Source organism: Carassius auratus, chromosome 21, assembly GCF_003368295.1.
Source record: "Carassius auratus strain Wakin chromosome 21, ASM336829v1, whole genome shotgun sequence".
NCBI classification, from domain to species: domain Eukaryota; kingdom Metazoa; phylum Chordata; class Actinopteri; order Cypriniformes; family Cyprinidae; genus Carassius; species Carassius auratus.
Genome location: NC_039263.1, coordinates 16,625,873 through 16,645,058, shown reverse-complemented (window position 1 = coordinate 16,645,058; position 19,186 = coordinate 16,625,873). Strand labels below are relative to the sequence as shown.

Below are 19,186 nucleotides of genomic sequence, written 5' to 3'. Positions count from 1 at the left end.
TAAACACACATTTTCACATGTTTATTTCAGGGTCAATGACCTATAAGATTGTACATGATAAAGAAAGGAACAAAATAAATCCATTATGAATGTAGTTTAAAACGAATTTACAACATTCTATGAATGTACTTTGTTTTATATGGTTTTTAAAAACTTTTCAGTTTGTAGAAGTCACGTGGTGTAACAGTCATGTAAAAAGTAATAACATTGTTCACACATTACTTCTTTTTAAAGTTTTCTCATTTTAATCTTAATTTTTTTTAAAACATCTTCCAGGGTCAATGACAAATAAGGTTGTTTTTGATAAATAAATAAATGGTCTGTTTTCAATACATGTATCGTCCATGTTGTTAAAATGTACTTTGAACATTTTTCTTCTCTTTTAAAGCTGCAGTCCATGACTTTTGGCACTCTAGTGGTTAATAAACACAACTGCATGCGTCTTGACTCTTGTGGAAGAACATTGTAGCCGGAGATACTCCTCTCTGTTTATGTCTAAGACGAATCACGCAGGTATTCCACAGCGGTTCCACCAGTAGCAGTCTGAATGTAAAAACTTACTATGGGAGTACCGTAATGATTTGGGATAAGCCAAAAACACGGTTTGGAAAATGGATCCAAGAGGTACTCATATTATGTTTTGTACATTTTGAACACAAAATAAGACTGCAGCTTTGAAGAAAAGTATATGTTGGCTAACTTTAAAAATGTAATTTGGTATGCACATCTTAAAGTTTGTTCAAGGTTTTTATTAAATATATATTTATTAGGCCTAATTCAAAAATATCAATACCTTTTTCAGGGAGTTGCACCACATGACATTTTAGTTGAATTTTCAATTTTTTGATTCGAACAGCCTGATTCAAATACCTATCTAACAGTCGAATATTCGCGGAGTGTTATTGATTATGCCATTTTGACTATATTGGGCAGCTCAAATGTCTGATTTCACATAGAACTACCAGTTTTCTTCCAATAAGTTAATATACAGCTTATTATGATAAAGCTGTAAGAATCTGAAAAGAAAGAAGCTTCAAATTAATATTTTAAAGTGCGTGAATAAATCCAACCACCCCTATAGATTTATGTTTCACTTTCCACAATCCCTGACTGACAGAGAAGCATCTTTGCGGCAGGGATTTAAAACTGTCAGGCAGAGACTGTTTTTTTTTTTTTAACAGATAGGGTACAAGTGATTTAAAAACATTTCAGCTGGGATATATATTTGTTGGCATATTATTTACCTGATATAAGATTTTTGAGTCAAGCGCTTCATTGTAGTACTACGGTGAATATTGTACAATGCATAATATTAATATGACTGGGACTGTTATATACATACTATTATAATGAGATGACCATTATATTAAAATGCTATGAATTTTTAGAGTTTAGCTGCAGTGTTTCTGCACATTGTTTCGTGAAGAACGCGTCCACAAAAGGAGTTCACATTCAGAGCCCAGCAGATATGTTCATGTGCATTTGGGCCCTTTTTGCAAATAGTCTATAAGTCTTAATATTAACGTTATGTTGTATAAATAACGAAACGTATTCTATATGAAATTATAGGTTGAAACCAATTGATTAAAAACTTGCTATCAAATGTGTCACTTTACTAGTTTACCTCTTGAGCGCGCAGCTCAAAACAGAAATGCAGAACATTCATTTCTAACATTTTAGGCTAAAGTTATAATGAGAGCACGATTGTAAAAAAAACTAATTATGGTTTCGCCGATGTTAAATGTTAGCTATCAGTTCACCAAAACATAAAACATTATTTACTCCGTTTATATCTGCAAGGTGTTCATTACACATTTTCCCTGTGTATTAACGTCAGTAATTGTTATTATGTTAATTTTTATGTATTTTGCCCCACCCCCAAACATATGATTCGATCAGTCGAATATCGGCTAGATTCGAAAATTCCGATTCGACTATGAAAATCCTTAGTCGGGGACTCCCCTAGAAATCACAGAACCAGCTTTATTGATGAGATGTGCATGAAAATAGCATTCGATTATTTGCACATCCCTTTGTTTTTTTTGTAAAGTCAGTTTGGGAACCACTAGAGTAGGCGATAAACACTCTAGGGCTGTCACTTTTAGTTCGAAAATCGATTGCACAATCGATCGGACCAACCAAAAAAAGTTTCGAAAATGAAAATAGGGAATCGATTTTAACCAAATATGTACACTATTAATTTTAAAAGAATTAAACCATTAAAAAATATAGATGTAACAAAACACACAAACAAGCAGAAAAAGAAAATAAAGAATTCCGAAAGTGCAGTATGCCTTGCGAAAGCTAGACAGAAAATACCAGCAATTTTAAGCGCCTACAAGACCCAGTAACGTCGAAAGCGACCTCTCTGCGTTCACACCAAACGCGAATATAGCGTCTGGCGCGAATTATTTCAATGTTAAGTCAATGTAAAGAGGCGCCTGTCTGGAGGTCTCGCGGCTTGGTAGACGCGAATTTGCCTCATATGCGCATCTAGTTACAGGAGATTCTGAGTTATGAAAAGGACCATTGCAAGCTGACCGGTTATGCCCCCACCTTGCGCAGCTGTACCTGAGTGTCCCTGGGACATCAGTGCGATCGGAGCACGTCTTCTCAACAGCTGGACATACAGTGAATAAAAAATGCTCTGCTCTGGACCCCAAAATGTTGATCGACTTGTTTTCCTGTCCAATAAATTTGTAATGGTCCTAGCCTGCATTTCCTTAAGCCTGTCTAGTGCCGTCTAGCCTAAGTGTCGGTTAAAAAAACACACATGACCTGTTCTCAAGTCCATTTAAAGTTAACAGCTGTTTGCAATGGATTGAATCATTATTTAAAATAATCTTGGAGATTTTTGAATTGCCTAAATCATAAATGCAGCTGGGTTGAAGCCTGCAGTGATGTTTTCTTTTGTTATGGCAGCCGTCCCCTCTGCATATAAATTTTTTCGAGAATGTTGCACTCCTGTTGCTGTTCTGCAAGAAACTTCATGTCAATAAACAAGAAATATTGCTGACTTGCGTTTCCAGCACTCTCTTTGCATTCGTCTGTTATTTGACGTTGAAAAAGGAAACTTTTTTTTTTAGACATGGAAAATCGATTTTACAATCGATTCAATGAACACTTATGTCTTAAATATCGAAAATGATTTTTCACAAAAGTGACAGCCCTATTAGACTCTATTAGTTTGGTCTTTTGTGATGCTCTGTGTTCTTGATTACTAATGCCTGTGTAGTATAGCGTTGCACACAAATGATAAAAACGTCCAGCCTCAACTCTTTAATGTCAATTGTGTTAAAATTTGCACAGTGTACCAAATTGAACCATATAAATGCAAAATTCGGATTCATGAGTATATAACACTATCCACGGTATAGCAAAATACATATCATAGTCACTTTCATACTGGTATAGTGCCCTCCCCTAGTCTGAGCAGGTGTAATTTAGCTTGGGTTGGCATTGTGTATTTTACACGAAATTTTAAATGGGCACAAAGCAGCATTAACTGAACTAGGCCTATGTAAAGTCACCTGTTTCCTTTGCAACAAGGCTCTTTTCTTTATTATAATATCAGAACAGCTGTATCGTACTGACATTTATGCTCTCTGGAAAGTATCAGAATAAATACACAAATAAAAAGTTTATAGACAAAAAAATGTGCATTGTTTCATTGACACTTCAGTAGCCTATGTGTAAGCATGCAGACAACGTAGATTCATCTTGTAGGGAGGGGGGCCGCCTGGAGCGCAGAGGTTACAACGATGTCCCCTTGATGCCTGTCGCCTGATGGATAGGCAAGCTATCATAAGCACGCCAACGAATTTTAATCACCCCATCGCAGTCAACACTTCCAACCCTGTTCCCACCTGCCCCACAGCAGCCCACCACTCAAGTGCTTTCATGACACCAGTGTATGCAAATGTGGTCTCTATGGGACCTTTAGTGCATATTAATTTGTCTGAGAGGGTTGATAGTAGCTGTATCTTCCCACTTAGCTAAACTGTTTTCCTCAGCCCGTGTTTTTCCACATCAAGTCCTCCCTTGATGCAGTGGTGTATTTCACACGGGTTTAATGCTTGTCAAAACTGTTTTTCTGATGAGAAATATATGACCTATGAGTCACTGGCATAGCAGTAGCATCACAATCATACTCACGCAACGCAAGATTACTCTTCTTTTTTAGGTACAAGCTTCTCTGCCAGGATTCACGACCACATCCAAACAAAACAGCTGTTTTTTCACAAGCTTTAAATATTTTATTCTAGTGTTCTTTTAGAACAGCTTTCTTGTAAAGCTTATGTTTTGTTGTATAAGCCGATCCCAGCGTGATGGTCAGCTAATACTGTCATTTACATGTTTTTGAGTATGATTTTTTTTTTTTTTTTTTTTTGAGAGAGAGAAGTCAAAACTTGAAATTGCATTATCGCCACATTTCTCTCAAATGGACCATTGATACTCCTAATTAAGATTGTAGATAGAATGTCAATGGTCCATTTGAGAAATAGGTGGCGGTAATGCACTTACAAGACTGCGATCCGCTGTAAAGCAAGAAGACGACGACGCTACATGGCAGGCTGTGTTTTGTGGAGGGGCTCATACAGTTTAGACAATTCAGTTTTATTGTACGTTTTAGCCGTGATTCCCATCTACTTGCATTATAAGAATGATAGACTGGAATGGTTTGACTTAAAAATCTTTGTTTGTGTTCTATGGAAGAAACAAAGTCACATGCATCTTGGATGCCCTGGGGGTTAGCAGATAAACATACATTTTTTATTTTTGGTTGAACTATCCCTTTAAGTCTATGGAAAACCATTGAACGGCCATATCTCTGTAATTGCGCGGTTAATCTGCACCTAATTCGGGGATACCTTTTACGGGTGGTTAAATTCGCGGTTTCTGTGCCGACCGATCTTGCGATCCCCAGGGGCTATCATTGTGCGGATGGTGGCTACCGAGAGGGATCCTCGAGCTGAAGGGATTCCCAGAATTTGTTGGAGATCTTCCGGCGTGTTTGTGAGAGTCAACAGTTTCACTTCAGTAAGGAGGACTCTTGTTCGGTCAGCATTCAAGCGTTGTCTTATTTGACCTTTAAGTGCCCTGCAAAGTGGACTTCAAATTTAATTCTGCCATGATTACGTTACATTCAAAGGCATTAAAGTGTGCCACAAGACGTGAATTTATATTGTATTTACTTAGAGGTATATTATGTCACAGTTCACAATTTTCTCGTAAGTTTCGTCTGTGTGTGAAGACAGTAGCGTGATTCCAAAAAATAATAAATAAACAACAATAATAAAAACAATAAATAATAAATGAAATAAACTTCAACAGAATAAAGCTGAATGGAATTGAATTCAATTCAAGGAATTGAATTGAATAAACTTGGACATTATTGTTCAGTGCATTAATGTCAGGCCCATTTTGGATAATAAAGTTTGTTAAATTGTGTAAAAACTCACCACATTATTTCCTTATATATGTATCAGTATCGGCCCCGAAAACCCATATCGGTAATGTAAATGATAACACAAATGTCATTTTTGGGTGAACTTTAAGTAAACAAATTCGATGTCTTTAACGGGTTTGGAATGCAAAATGAGTATTGTGTAAAAGAAATACCTCCATGTACATTTTCCCCTGCACAAATAAATAGAAAATTGCGTGCAGGTGAACCCAAAATCAAGCTAACTATGCAAGTCTTCCAGAAGTCTAGTAGTTGATTTTGAAACCTCACTAGTTCCAAGCTCCTGGATGTTCCCAATGATTTTTAAAAGAATTCCTCTCTGATGAACTGTAGTGAGTGTGGAAGTGTTACTGTGGAGGGTAGTGAAATAGACAGAGTGGGGAAAGGAGGGGTTGAGTACGTTAGCTTGTGTACACACGTACGTTGTTGTACAGAGAGGGAGAGAGAGGGGAGGATTGGAGACAGTTGATAGACGCTGCTTGCTCTAGGTGCTCTGTGTTACTTGGGTTTCAGTAGCAGAGCGCCAGCGAGCGGCTCTCTCCATTTCTGTTCCTTTCTCTCAGGGGCTGTGGTGAGGATCAGAAGACATGCTTTGATATTCCACTCTCGTACCCGAGTTCCTGTCACATGCCCAGAGTCGGACTCTCTCTCAGTAACATGGGCTTTTTTCCCCGGTCTCTCTACAGTGTGTGTGTTTCTGTGTGGGCTGTTTTCGCTGCTGCTCCTAGCGCGCTGGTGCGCGATGTGTGTTTATGTCTCCACCATGCCGAACGGCCCCAGCAGCAGCCTCTGCTTGCCTGAGTTACGATACTGCTTGTGTTTCCCCTGCACAGTTCTGCTCCAGCACGGCGCCGATCCCAACATCCGCAACACTGACGGCAAGTCTGCCCTGGACCTGGCTGACCCGTCCGCTAAAGCTGTTCTCACCGGTGAGTGCTGCAACCTTGTCTTCTCCTTTTTCTTTCTTTGTTTCATCAGTGTTATTGTCTTTGATCATCTGCAGTTTGTTCCTGTCTGATACTACGTCTGCACAGCTTTGAAATGGAGCAGTGTTATGCATCAGTATTTCCACGTTCGGTGTGCTTGTGTAAAGTGAGACTGTTGTTGTCCTTGAGCGCTTCTCTGCCTGTGTGCACTCTCTCCGTATTAGGGATGGGTGACTATATAGAATATCCAGGATTTATTTGCGATTATTTTAAAATAAAAATACGTTTTGAGGAATTTAATGCTGTTTATTAATAGTTTTGCGTCTTTCTTTCAAGAGCTTAGTGTGAATAAGCTTCATTTGCGAAAGATTTTTAGAGTTATGTATGATTCGTTTCTGTGTTGTGACTTGATTCAACAATTTGTTGACGTTTGTTTGTGTATTTGTAAAAAGTGTTTGTTGATAATTATGACTGTTTATTAAGATTATCACATCATCCAATATACAGTGTTCACTTGGACGACTATTAGAATCTTCCCAATTTGTTCATAATTTTACTTTGCACAGATTTATTGATTTTATATTTTGAGTAAAATATTGTGTAAAACTATTTTTCTTTAAATCTCCGCAAATTTGAGCAAATTTTTGTTTTCTAATAAAAAACAGTGTGGAAGGCATAGTGTGAATTATGCTATTTATTGTTCAGTTTAAAAATTGAAATTACTTGGCTGTTTGGTTGAAATGGTTCACTTAAATTTCACCACTTTTGAAATGTATAAATATTTTTATTTAAATAGATTTATATATTGCAAAATTATATTTAGCTATTACACCATGTTTTTTTTTTTTTTTACACCACTTTTACACATAAATATTGAACCAGCATATCACAACTTAGTAAAATCTCCATTGGTCAACAAATTGATAAAATAATCACTACACTTAGCCCCGCACTTTGTATTGTTTGGAGAAGAGATTCAAGTATATTCAGGCTGTACTGATCTATTACATGGTCCTCTTAGACACATTCTGATTGTGTTTACAGTTAGTTGCATCATTTCCTGTTTGGTAAATACATCAGTTATAAGGGATGTAGAAAGCATTTCGTCAGCAGAGTAATTCTCCAAACTGACAATACAATTATTATAGTAGTAAAACTTCACTCTTCAGCTCTCACAGAAATACTGCAGCAGTGATGCATTATAAAACGTTCTATTTCTGAATAATCTTGATTGAAGAACATTATACATTGATACAATAGCTGGCCGCATAACAGTTGTTCTTCATTTCTCACATCATGTATTCAGAAAATAATTCTGTAATTAAATATACATCAGATCTCAGAAAGCAAAATCAAAAGAATCAGAAGGCTTATTCAAGTGGTATTGAAGGTTCTTTATTGAGCTCTGAGGTTCCTAGAAAAACTTTAACAGTTGTGGAACCTTTTCATTGCAAAAGAGGTTCTTTAGATTACTATAGCCGCGTTTCCACCGCAGGAACTTTACCCAGGAACTAGGGACTTGGTCCGGTACTTGGTGTGTTTCCACCGCAGGAACCAGGAACTAAATAAAAGTTCCGGGTAAAAAAATGCCCCCCAGAAAGTCCCTGCTGGCGAGGTGGTACTTTTTTAAAGTTCCGGAACTTTCGGGGGCGGCACTTTGGCGCTAAACATGCTGATTGGTTGAGTTCACGCAGCATTGGTTGAGTTCAACCACCATTTATTCGGATCAACATTTTCAAAATATTACTGTTATTGTGTCATGAAATGTAATTTTAAAAGTATTTCAGGCGAGAATGTACTTGTTTGAAACTCAAATCTGTTGTTTATTTATAAAGACAGCGCCTATTTAAAAATGTGTTTCGCCGATCTCGTAGACGGTGAGCTCCACTCAATCAGCGGGAGCTCAGTCCTCATGTATCCGCAGAGAGCAGCCTCTCCTGGGATAGACCTTCTGATATGCGCCGCTGGCTCTGATGTGTCTTTAGTGGTTAAAACATAACATATAATTCAGCTGCGGGGTAAATCTAACAGGTTTTCTTTGGTCTGTATTCAATTTATCTATATGTAAAAATGAAAATAAAAAGGCAAGTCTATATAATATTTATTTCATTGTAATGGCTGTATATAACGTTACACTTATCCCTGAACTAAGTACATTTCTGCAGCTGTTATTATGTTTAAATGAAAATGAAAGGAGGCAGTGGTATTTTATATCCTATTCCGTTTTATTGTAAATATACTGAGGGGAAAATTGCAGTAGCCAAAGCCATCTGAGTTCACGCAGCATTGGTTGAGTTCAACCATTTATTCGGATAATTTTCAAATATTACTGTTATTGTATCATGAAATGTAATTTTAAAAGTATTTCAGGCGAGAATGTAGTTGTTTAAAACTCAAATCTATGGTTTATTTATAAAGACAGCGCCTATTTAAAAATGTGTTTCGCCGATCTCGTAGACGGTGAGCTCCACTCAATCAGCGGGAGCTCAGTCCTCATGTATCCGCAGAGAGCAGCCTCTCCTGGGATAGACCTTCTGATATGCGCCGCTGGCTCTGATGTGTCTTTAGTGGTTAAACATAACATATAATTCAGCTGCGGGGTAAATCTAACAGGTTTTCTTTGGTCTGTATTCAATTTATCTATATGTTAAAATGAAAATAAAAAAGGCAAGTCTATATAATATTTCTTTCATTGTAATGGCTGCATATACACATTTCCCTGACCTAAGTACATTTCTGCAGTTGTTATTATGCTTAAATGAAAACGAAAGGAGGCAGTGGTATTTGATATCATATTTCGTTTTATTGTAAATATACAGTAGGGAAAATTGCAGTAGCCAAGACGAGCTGACTGAAGTTATCAAGTATCATATATATATATATATATATAGTATATAGTTACGCTGCTGTTTATAGATTTACCGGACTTGCGTAGTTGCAGACATCACACTCCCCAGTCGAATGCACAAAGTCTGAACTAACTACCGAGGATGCACGTCCAAAATCAGCGTACTTTTTTTTTTTTTTTTTTTTTTTTTAAATCAGAGGTACTTTGTATTGAGAAACGCGCGCAGACCTACGTCACCAGTCATTTGCCTAATCTACCCGGTACTTTACACCACGGTGGAAACGCAGAAAGCAACAGGTCTGGGGGGAAAAAGTTCCTGGGAAAAAAAGTTCCTGGTACAAATGTTCCGGGTAATTTCGGTGGAAACGCGGCATATGTTAAACATAAAGAAAAAACAATTTCTTAAAAAAAAAAAAAAAAGGTTATTTGGGGAACCCCAAAATGTCTTTATAGTGGAAAAAAGGTACTATAGATTATTAATATGTTCTCCACGAACACATTTTTTTTTTCTAAACTCTTTGTGGTTCCATGAAGAACCTTTAACATCCATGGAACCTTTCCATTGCACAAAAGGTTCTTTATAGTGGAAAAATTTTATTTATTTAGAGTATTAAAATATTCTTCACATTAAGATTTTTTATGGAAAGCCATAAAAATGATGGTTCCAGGGCATAGCATTTCAAGGAGTGTGCTTATGGTATAGAATCACTCAAAATGCATGCATTAGAAATTATATGTAAATTATGAGATTTGCTGTGAAAATCAGTTTTTTGATCCACTTCTTAGTCTAACAAATCAGAAATAATGTGAAAGGTATAAATGGCAGCTCCTGGTGTGAGTGACAGAGGTGATGTGTTTGGTTTTGCGTGTATAAATAGAGTAGGAGGCAGAGCCCTAGTCTCTCGAGTATTTCAGATAATTGTTATAGATCCGCTTTTCCTGCCTGGCTACCTGACCCTGCCTCTCGAGCCTCCCATCGTATGTCTAGAAATATTGAAGAGCGGTGTTCATTTCATTCTTAATCGTAGTTTTTTTTTACCAACCTAAGCCCTAATTACTGACTGAAATATTCACTTAGAAGCTGAGCAATGTGGATCGATTCACATTTTTTGTTTATCTGCTCGATGCTAGTTTCTCTCCTCTCACGTTGGTTTTGCTAATTTGAATGTTGCTTGCACAAATTACGTTGTGAATTAGCTGCTTTGCATCACGGTTGCCAAAAGGCGAGATGTGAGAGGTCTGATGCGTCCAACCATCTGTAAGTGTAGCTACTTTTTCTTTAAACAGGTTTAGAATAAACCTCCTGGGCATCAAGTCCATCTTGTTGTTACAGCTTAATGATCGCGCATAATATTTTGTTTAGCTCATTTCAGCTGTATGATTGGTTATTTATTGCACGTTTCAAAAGAGTGCTGTGCTGTGAAGCTGCTTATCGGCTGCTTAATTTGTTCGAGCATCCTGTTTGGTTTTGTTGTTGGATGGAGGCTTTCCAATGCACGGTCTGTTGAGTAGTGTTGTTTTTGGCAGCCTGTTTTAATTTGAGTTTTAGTCTTGTAGTTTTTATTAGTCTTGTCATTTTAGTTTTTATTAGTTTTAGTCATGTTCATACTCTTTTTTTTTTTTAGTCTAGTCATATTTCAGTCATCTAAAAGTCTGATCATTTTAGTCTTATTTTAGTAGGAATTATCCATTACTATTTTCGTCTAGTTTTAGTCTATGAAAACTGATGACATTGAGTCTGAAAATTGCACTTCAGTCTCTTTTTAGTAATGCAATTCTATTTAACCCAGCGAGTATAGTATAAGTACCTAGTAGTATAGGCGGAATCAATTTTCTTTTAGCTGAACCCATTTCCAACAAAGTTAACTTATTATATTATTGTTAGCTTATAGACTCAAGAATACATCCATTCCGGACGCGGAAGACTCTCTGATTTGAATTTACAACATTTCTTTTACCAACCAAACATGTTAGAAGTGCACACATCAATCCATTTCTCTGTGTCAGACTTAACTTTGTTTGTCGTCGTCATCTAAATAAAGCTGCGAGTGGGGCTTGAGGACGTAACATCGACCTCTGCGCAGTGCAACCTGATGCGGCCCCTGAAGTGAGACACAGGAAACAGAAATACTGCAGATTAATAATAATAACGTGACTTAACGAGACAAGTAACATTATAACATATCGTTTCATCTAGTTTTGGTCAATGAAAATTAAGAGACATTTTAGCATAGTTTTTATTTTGTGAACCACATTTAGTGTCATTTTTATTCATCAAAAATATTGCATTATACATTTAATTATAGTCATCATCACATGACTAACATTTACGGTGCATCTTGTCTAGTATTTATCACGTTATAAAGGTTTGTTGACGACGATATTTAGTCATCATTTTTTGAAGTTTTTGAAAACCAGCACAAATTGTAGCTACTAACAATTTATTTTTTGAACATCCCTTGTGTATTTAGGCTATATCCGTTATAGGAGATTCTTAAACTGTGGCAAAGTTTTTGCGCGGTCTCCAGAGGGGTGCTTTGTAAACATTAGAGTTCAGATTTTTGTTATTTATGAGGATAGGGATAATTTGGTGTAAACATGTCTCTGCTTTGGTCTTGTGTTGTGGGTCTGGGTAATGATGAAAAAAAAAAAACTTCTAAAAACACTGTAAAAACAAAATAATTCCCATCCTGCTGCATGGATATCGAAATACCATCTTATTCTTCAGATTCTGATGAATAAATTACTCAGTAATTTAAACAGAGAATGCCTAATCATTACTTGCTGAAGTGTTCAACAACACAAAAGTTTACAGTCAGATTAGAATTTTTTTTTTATTTTTATTTTTTTACTTTATTTAGATTAGGGAATATTAACTTAGTTTTCCCCCAATAAACTCCTAATGTGCTGTGTATTTAAAGTAAATAAGGTAGTTATTTTAGTTATTTATTTGTAATTAATTTTACGTATGGGGTAGATTTAGGGGATCTAAAATATGATCATGCAGAACAAATCATTAACATGTGCTTTAAAAGTACTAATAAACATTTATTATGCTACTAATATGCATGCTAATGAGCAACTCATTAACAGTGTATAGTGTTCTCTGAAAAAAGTGTTAACTGAAAAAATATAATTGCCATCACAGGAACAATAATAATAAAAATTAAACATTTAATTTAACAATTTTTCACAATATTCCAATATTTATTTTATCAAATCAATGCATTTACTTTTGATGCATTGCACTTTTAATTTAATTTAATATAATACATGTAAAACTATTTCCTCAAGGACTTGAAAGCTAGATTTTCTTAGCAGGGCTGTTTCAATGATTATATAATGCTTAACAGATTATTAGCTAATGTTTATTCATGTTGTAAGGAAAGTCATTAGTATTCATTGCTTCATATGTTGTCTTCACGGATCCCTGGTTGAAAACGCTGGCTTTCAGAGAACACCAGAGTAGACAGTTTGATTCATGCCTATATTTGACATCTAAAATAGCACCCATGTGAAACCAGCGCCTGTATGAAATGACAGATTTTGAGGGACCTTCAACTTGACTTTGATCATGTGGTAATGCCTCTGCCATCATATGATGTCTTTTACAAAGACAAAATGTTCCTTTAATTTGCATTAGACACACTTGCACTGTAGCTTTTTGTGAAATGATTAATTACTACAGTAGTACCGTGCACGGCGTTCCACACTGATTCATTTTGTGTTTCTGCAAGTATCTGTTTTCATTTATTTATTCATTTATGAGCCGTTTTATTCTCGCTATAACACTGATAGCTCAGATAGCTGTTAGCTCAATTGTGTGTGCGAATGTGTAATTGTATAATGTATTTGTGAGCCACACACTTTGGCTGGGGGTTTTAAGAGCGTCTGTGATTTGCAAGAATTGCACAAAAAATGCCAGTGCAGAACAGCAAATATTTCTGGCAGAACACTACCATCTTAAGTGCTGATAAATGTATGTCCTGTATAGGAAAATTGCCCGCATTCTCCACTGTATTTTCGAATGGCTTCTGGATAGAAAGAGAGTTTAGATGTGATCTTTAACGTGACGCTTCTAATACTAGACATGGAAAGATGGAAATGTGAGATTTGATTGAAAAATGTAGACCTTGTTAAGTGAGGTGTACATTTCATATGTAGGTTTATTTCCTAAATAATGAAGCATGAGATTGCGACTGTTAACTAAATCAGTTTTATTTTGCCATTCTCGAACGTCAAAGTTCACCTCATCCCTGGTAATATACTGTAATCAGAAGTGAGTAAATTTCTCTATTGTTACAGGCTTGATGAATCCAATTTGCTCCGCTTGTTCGTTTTCCAGAGATTAGTTCATAACACATCAGATAGCCGCTGGCGTATCATCCTCTTGCCATGATGAACATAACACCGTTCATTTAGTTTTGCTTGACTGACTTTCAAGAGGTGCTATTCATTAAACCCGCTTCCTATGTTAAAAACGAAGCTATTTTGAATCAATGCAAGTTCAATTTGACATACAAACAAAAAATCTTCTCCTTAAAGAGCGAATCCCACAGTGAGGCATCTGAACGATGACTCTGACATTTCTGTGTGTAATGGAAAGATGTTTGAAGTGCGAGTGCCCTCCAGCACAAAAACAGTGCAAGAAAGCCGAGTGAATGTTCTTATGAGATATAGACCTGAATCGGTAAGCTAGTGGACTGCTACAAGGCTTCAAAACGAGCCCTTTTAACTTTTATTTCTCGCCTGTTTTTAGAACGTCTTTCTCAGGGACTAGAACTTCTGTGCTTTTATATTGCTCACTATTGTGGGTGCTTTATTCTTTTTTTTTTTCCATGTGTGTTCCTTTCCATCTAAAAATGGATTCATGTTGATCATATTACTCCGAGAAATATAGAGTCTAAAATGGAAAATGTGAAGGGGAATGCAAAGTCACTGAAGGCCTCGGATGGTGTTTTCTGAGGGAAGCAGTGCTGGAACTTGGGGGGAAAAGAAGTATAAATAGAAGTTAGTGTGTTGATGCAAAATTCAAGTGTGGCATTTCCATAAATAGTAAATTATTTAGCAAAATTTTGTTTATAATTTTTTTTTTTCTCTCTGGAACAACTATTAATGTTTTTGTTTTTCACCAGTCAAGTGACTTTACAAGCCTCACAGTGCTTTGAATATCCATTTAGATTTTCATCGTACCGAATGAAAAATATTTAGCCTTTGAAATCTTCTGAAGAATTACAGTCATGGTCCACTTTTTAAAGCTTGAATGTTTTTCAAGTGAGTGGGAGAATATTTGTCTTATAGCAGCACACCCATACCCTAGACGATCTTTGAAAACCCAGCGTAAACATAACCGGAAAACCCTTGTGTGTCATTTTAAATATTTAGGACCAAGGAAAGAGTAGGATATTTGCCAGCCAAACAAAATCTTTTTGCTTGTTTACTTTTTTAATACAATAGAAAAATTCATTAATTTGATAGTCTTGCCGATTTGTTCCCTAGAGGAGTTTAAAACATACAATAGCGCATCTTTTTCAGTCTAATTTGAGTGACCGCAGAGATTTTTTTCATCACGTGTGTTACCTCAGGTGAATATGTGGGTATGCATACATTTAAATAAATTAGCATTCTTTAAGCTATGACAGATCCAACTGTTTTCTCTTTTTATTGTATCATAATGCCCAACCTGTGTTTCTAAATGTATCTGTAAAAAAGCACTAGTTTTATCTCTCAGCCATCATCATATGCAGTATTTCTTTACAGTCTATAGGATTACACAGAAACAGTTGTGTAAATGTATAGTCGGTTTTAATCTTGCGTGGTCCGAAACTAATGCTTCTGACCTTCAGGACCAAGAAAGTGAGGTTAAATCGCATTATAGCGAGTTTAATGAAGTGCCAAGAGCCCCAGATCAGTCTGGTTATTGACGCGTCTGTGGATCTGTGTGCTCCGGGGCTGACTGCATTCTCTAGAATCTAGAATCTCTCCCCATTAGGAAACCATGCAGTGCTTTATAGATTAGTTCAGTTATTTTAAAGATTTAGCGAAATAGTTGTTGATCATCTTCACTTGGCTTTTACTGTTTAGTTGCATTTTATGTATTAATTCAGATAAATTACATCAAGGAACCATTGTTTTTGCCTAATGTTAGGTTTACTGTAGAACCTTCAGTTCACTAAAGTGAAGTATTATATATGGCAGGTTTTTTTCTGTATAGAAAATTATGAGGTGGCTACCTTCGCAAAATTTTGTACCGCCCTTGGTTGTCGACAAAACTCTGGCAGGCAGTCACGTGCAAGCATCACTGAATTGCTTCCATTAGAACTTATTAGTTCATATTTGGAAAAATACTGATATTTTTATACAAGTTTACTTGATATTTCTTTAAATAGAATCATAATTTCTATTAATTTTCCACTGATTTACGCAATCTGTTTAGCATAAACTCATAATACGGGATCATATCTCATGAGGTTCCTTTTACTACACACGCTGAACTGCGCGCAATGCTTGCGGTGATTTCAACATCTGTCGTCTCACTTAATGAGGATACAAATACATAAACAACATCTCCAGAACTGATTGGTAAATACTCATGAAGAGTCACTTCATGAGTATTTTACCATTTCATTTGAGAAAAACTAGCGTCATATGATTTACACACAGAAGGTATTCACTCAACCCGGCAAAATATATTTACAAAAATAAAATTTATATTTGTGTGTATATATATATTTATTTATATATATTTTAATATATTTAAAAATATAATTTATTCCCGTGACGACAAAGCTGAATTTTCAGCATCATTATTCCAGTCTTCAGGGTGAAAACAATTATGAAAAATAATAATATTTGTATTATCAATGATAAAAATAGTTGCACTGCTTCATTATTACTAATATTACTTAATATTAATATATACATACTATCTTATTTTTTATCAATTTAAAGCAAATTTAATTAAAAATAAATAAATAAATAAATAAATAACTGACCTTAAACTTTTGAATGGTATTGTAGAAGGATTTTTTTTGTGTGTGTATATATATGAAAGTGACGTGTTTAACTTGATTTACTTTAGCAGTTAATTGAAGTGGTCCTGTGATGTAAAAAAATAAAATAAAAATACGAGTTCATGTAAGTGTTACAATAATAGGAATCTATAAAGGGTGCATGATATAATTACAAAGTGCTGTTATAATTATGTTGTATATCATGTCACACTGCAGTATTTGTCAACTTCCCAGAAGTAGTTCATGTCAGTTCCCTTCCTGGTACAAAAGAGGGATGCACTGTCACATAATTATCTGTCCACCTATCTCACAGCAGACAGCTTGACTGCTCATTACTCAGGATCCGGAGTATGAATGCAGAACACAATAAAGCAAAAATAGGCCTAGTTCTGCACCACTGCTTTACTTTGTTTTTGAGAACCTTCTGGTTCTTTGCATGATGTCTTGACATCCAGCCTGGTCTCCACTTGGAGAGGACAGATGGCTGGGCCTCATGGCTGGTTTGAACTGCTGCTTGGCATCACATAAACAACCTCGGCCATTTTTACAGCTTGTCAGGACATCATCTTTGCTCCACTGCTCTGCTGATGATCACCTGGTAGGGCCGGGCGAGATGACGATGGTGCATTGCAATCACAGAAATGTCCCGAACAGTACTTTATGACTGCTCATTCAGCTGCTGTTTTTACTCTTTTGTTTTTACCTTGAGTGTTATATAACATGAAGCTGTTTTTGTACTGATGACAGACCTATTAATTTGTTGTGAATAATCGTACCTTTTGGTTTGCCTCCAAGTTCCAAAAATAATCAAATTGAGATGCAGTACCAGGAACGGGCATTAATTTACCACACGCTTATGTAATATATAATACATTTTTGATTTGAATTTCCAACAGAATATCTGTATTTTGTTTGTTTGCTTTTTTTGGTCATGCTGCCCAATCAGTTTTAGTTAGAAAGTACAGAAATGAAATGTATGAAAAGATAGAGGAAGAGCCGAATAAATTCCTTTGTTTATTTTCTCACCTATGTGCTTTCAACTCCACCCAGCTCTCTTCAATTTTAGTTCTAAAATAAATCTAAGATAAATCCTGTTTGACTGTAGTTCTTTTAGATATTTCCAGGCTTCTTTGAATTTTAGGGCTCCTCTTTCGTCTGAGTTTGCTATCATATTATTATGAACATATTTTTCCCAAAGTGAATTGAAAAAGTCTCTAGCTGTTTTAAGAGCCCTATGATATGTTGCAACATAAAAACAATCTGTAGTGCAAACATCTTGAAAAGCTCTCAGCACCAGAGTAAAGAGGGGTTGTTTGCTTAATCTATTCAGCATAATATCCTGCCTCTCCCTTGCCAGGATTTTAGCAGGAAAATAAAACTGGCTGCAGTTTTATTTATAAGATTTACTTTTTCATTGCAGGCAGTCTCTTCCCAGTCAATTATATCTAGCAATTGATCCATAGCTTGTGTCCGTCTGGGTGGGTCAGATAATCCCTTATATCCTCTGCGTATGTCTGCTGCAAAGGCCTTTCAGGTTGTGTTTGGTTATATTAACAACTGTAAATCGTGAACCTCTAGGCCAAGTTGTAACCTTTGTCCTGTTTGGAGCACAGAATCTGAAGTTCACAACTTTTACTGTTTGAATGGTAGTTCATTTCACGGTGCTGGCCTCAGTAACTTCCATAGTATTTTTTTCCTACTATCAAAGTTAGCAGGGACCAGCAACTGTTTGGTTACTAGGGCTGTCACTTTTGTGAAAAAATCATTTTCGATTTTTAAGACACAATTGTTCCATTGAATCGATTGTAGAAAAAAAAAAAAAAAAGATGTTTCCTTTTTATAACGTCAAATAATGGACGAACGTAAAGAGAGTGCTGGAAACGCACAAGTCAGTAATATTTCTTATTTATTCGCATGAAGTTTCCTGCAAAATAACAAACCGCAATCAAAATCTCAAAATCTCCTGTAACTAGATGCGTGAATGAGGCGAATTCGCGTCTACCGCACCGCGAGACCTCCAGACAAGCATAATCGTGTCTACATTGACTTAACATTGAAATCATTCGCGCCAGATGCTCTATTCGCGTTTAGTGTGAACGCAGATCAGGTCGCTTTGATTTCCTATTTTAATTGTCCAAACTTTTTTTGGTTGGTCCCATCGAATGTGCAGTCGATTTTCAAACTAAAAGTGACAGCCCTATTGGTTATCCACATTTTCTCAAAATGTATTAGTACAGGTTCGGGACAACATGAGAGTGATTACATGATTTTTAGATTCGATTTTTAGTACTATTAGTTTGCTGTCACTAATATACTGGCACAGAGAGTTTTTCTCTCAACTGTTTACTGTAACTTTAGACATAACAAACTGTGTTTATATCTAAACCTTGTTTGCTTTTGACAGAATTAGTGCAATTAGATGTGAAAGTTTAAATAGTTTAACTTTTTAGTTAACCGGCAAGGCTTTAAAGCACATGCAAATAATGTACTTTTGTGATTGTGAACCGCAGTGTCCCATGAAATAATTATTATTAGTTCTAATCTATATATATATATATATATATATATATATATATATATATATATATATATATATATATATATATATAATTTTTAAAACATTTGTTGTCATATTTATTTCAAGACCTCAATATTTGTTTGTTTTATTTAAATATGTATTTTCTTTTCTGTCTTCCACTAAAAGTTTTATTCACTACTGTCTCATAAGAGTCATTCATTCATAAATTGAACTACAAAGGTCTTAGTGTAGATTCAGTTGTGGCTTGTTGCCTCCGAGCATTTTAGTATGTTTCATCTGTATCGGAATATGAATTCACCTTCTATCATTGATTTCTGAAAACAGGCAGAAACCATTCTGAATCATTTAAAATGGTTCTGGAACCCTAGGCACTGGTGACTTATGCCGCGTTTC

The 19,186-nt window shown here is 35.8% G+C and overlaps 1 protein-coding gene and 1 pseudogene across 2 annotated transcripts in view; one reads left to right on the top strand and one right to left on the bottom strand.

Moving 5' to 3' along the window:
- Positions 1 to 19,186, bottom strand: part of LOC113038752 (mitotic-spindle organizing protein 2) — a 1,160,083-nt gene that overhangs the window by 1,074,338 nt on the left and 66,559 nt on the right. The window lies entirely within an intron of this gene.
- Positions 1 to 19,186, top strand: part of LOC113038719 (tankyrase-1-like) — a 74,423-nt pseudogene that overhangs the window by 6,251 nt on the left and 48,986 nt on the right.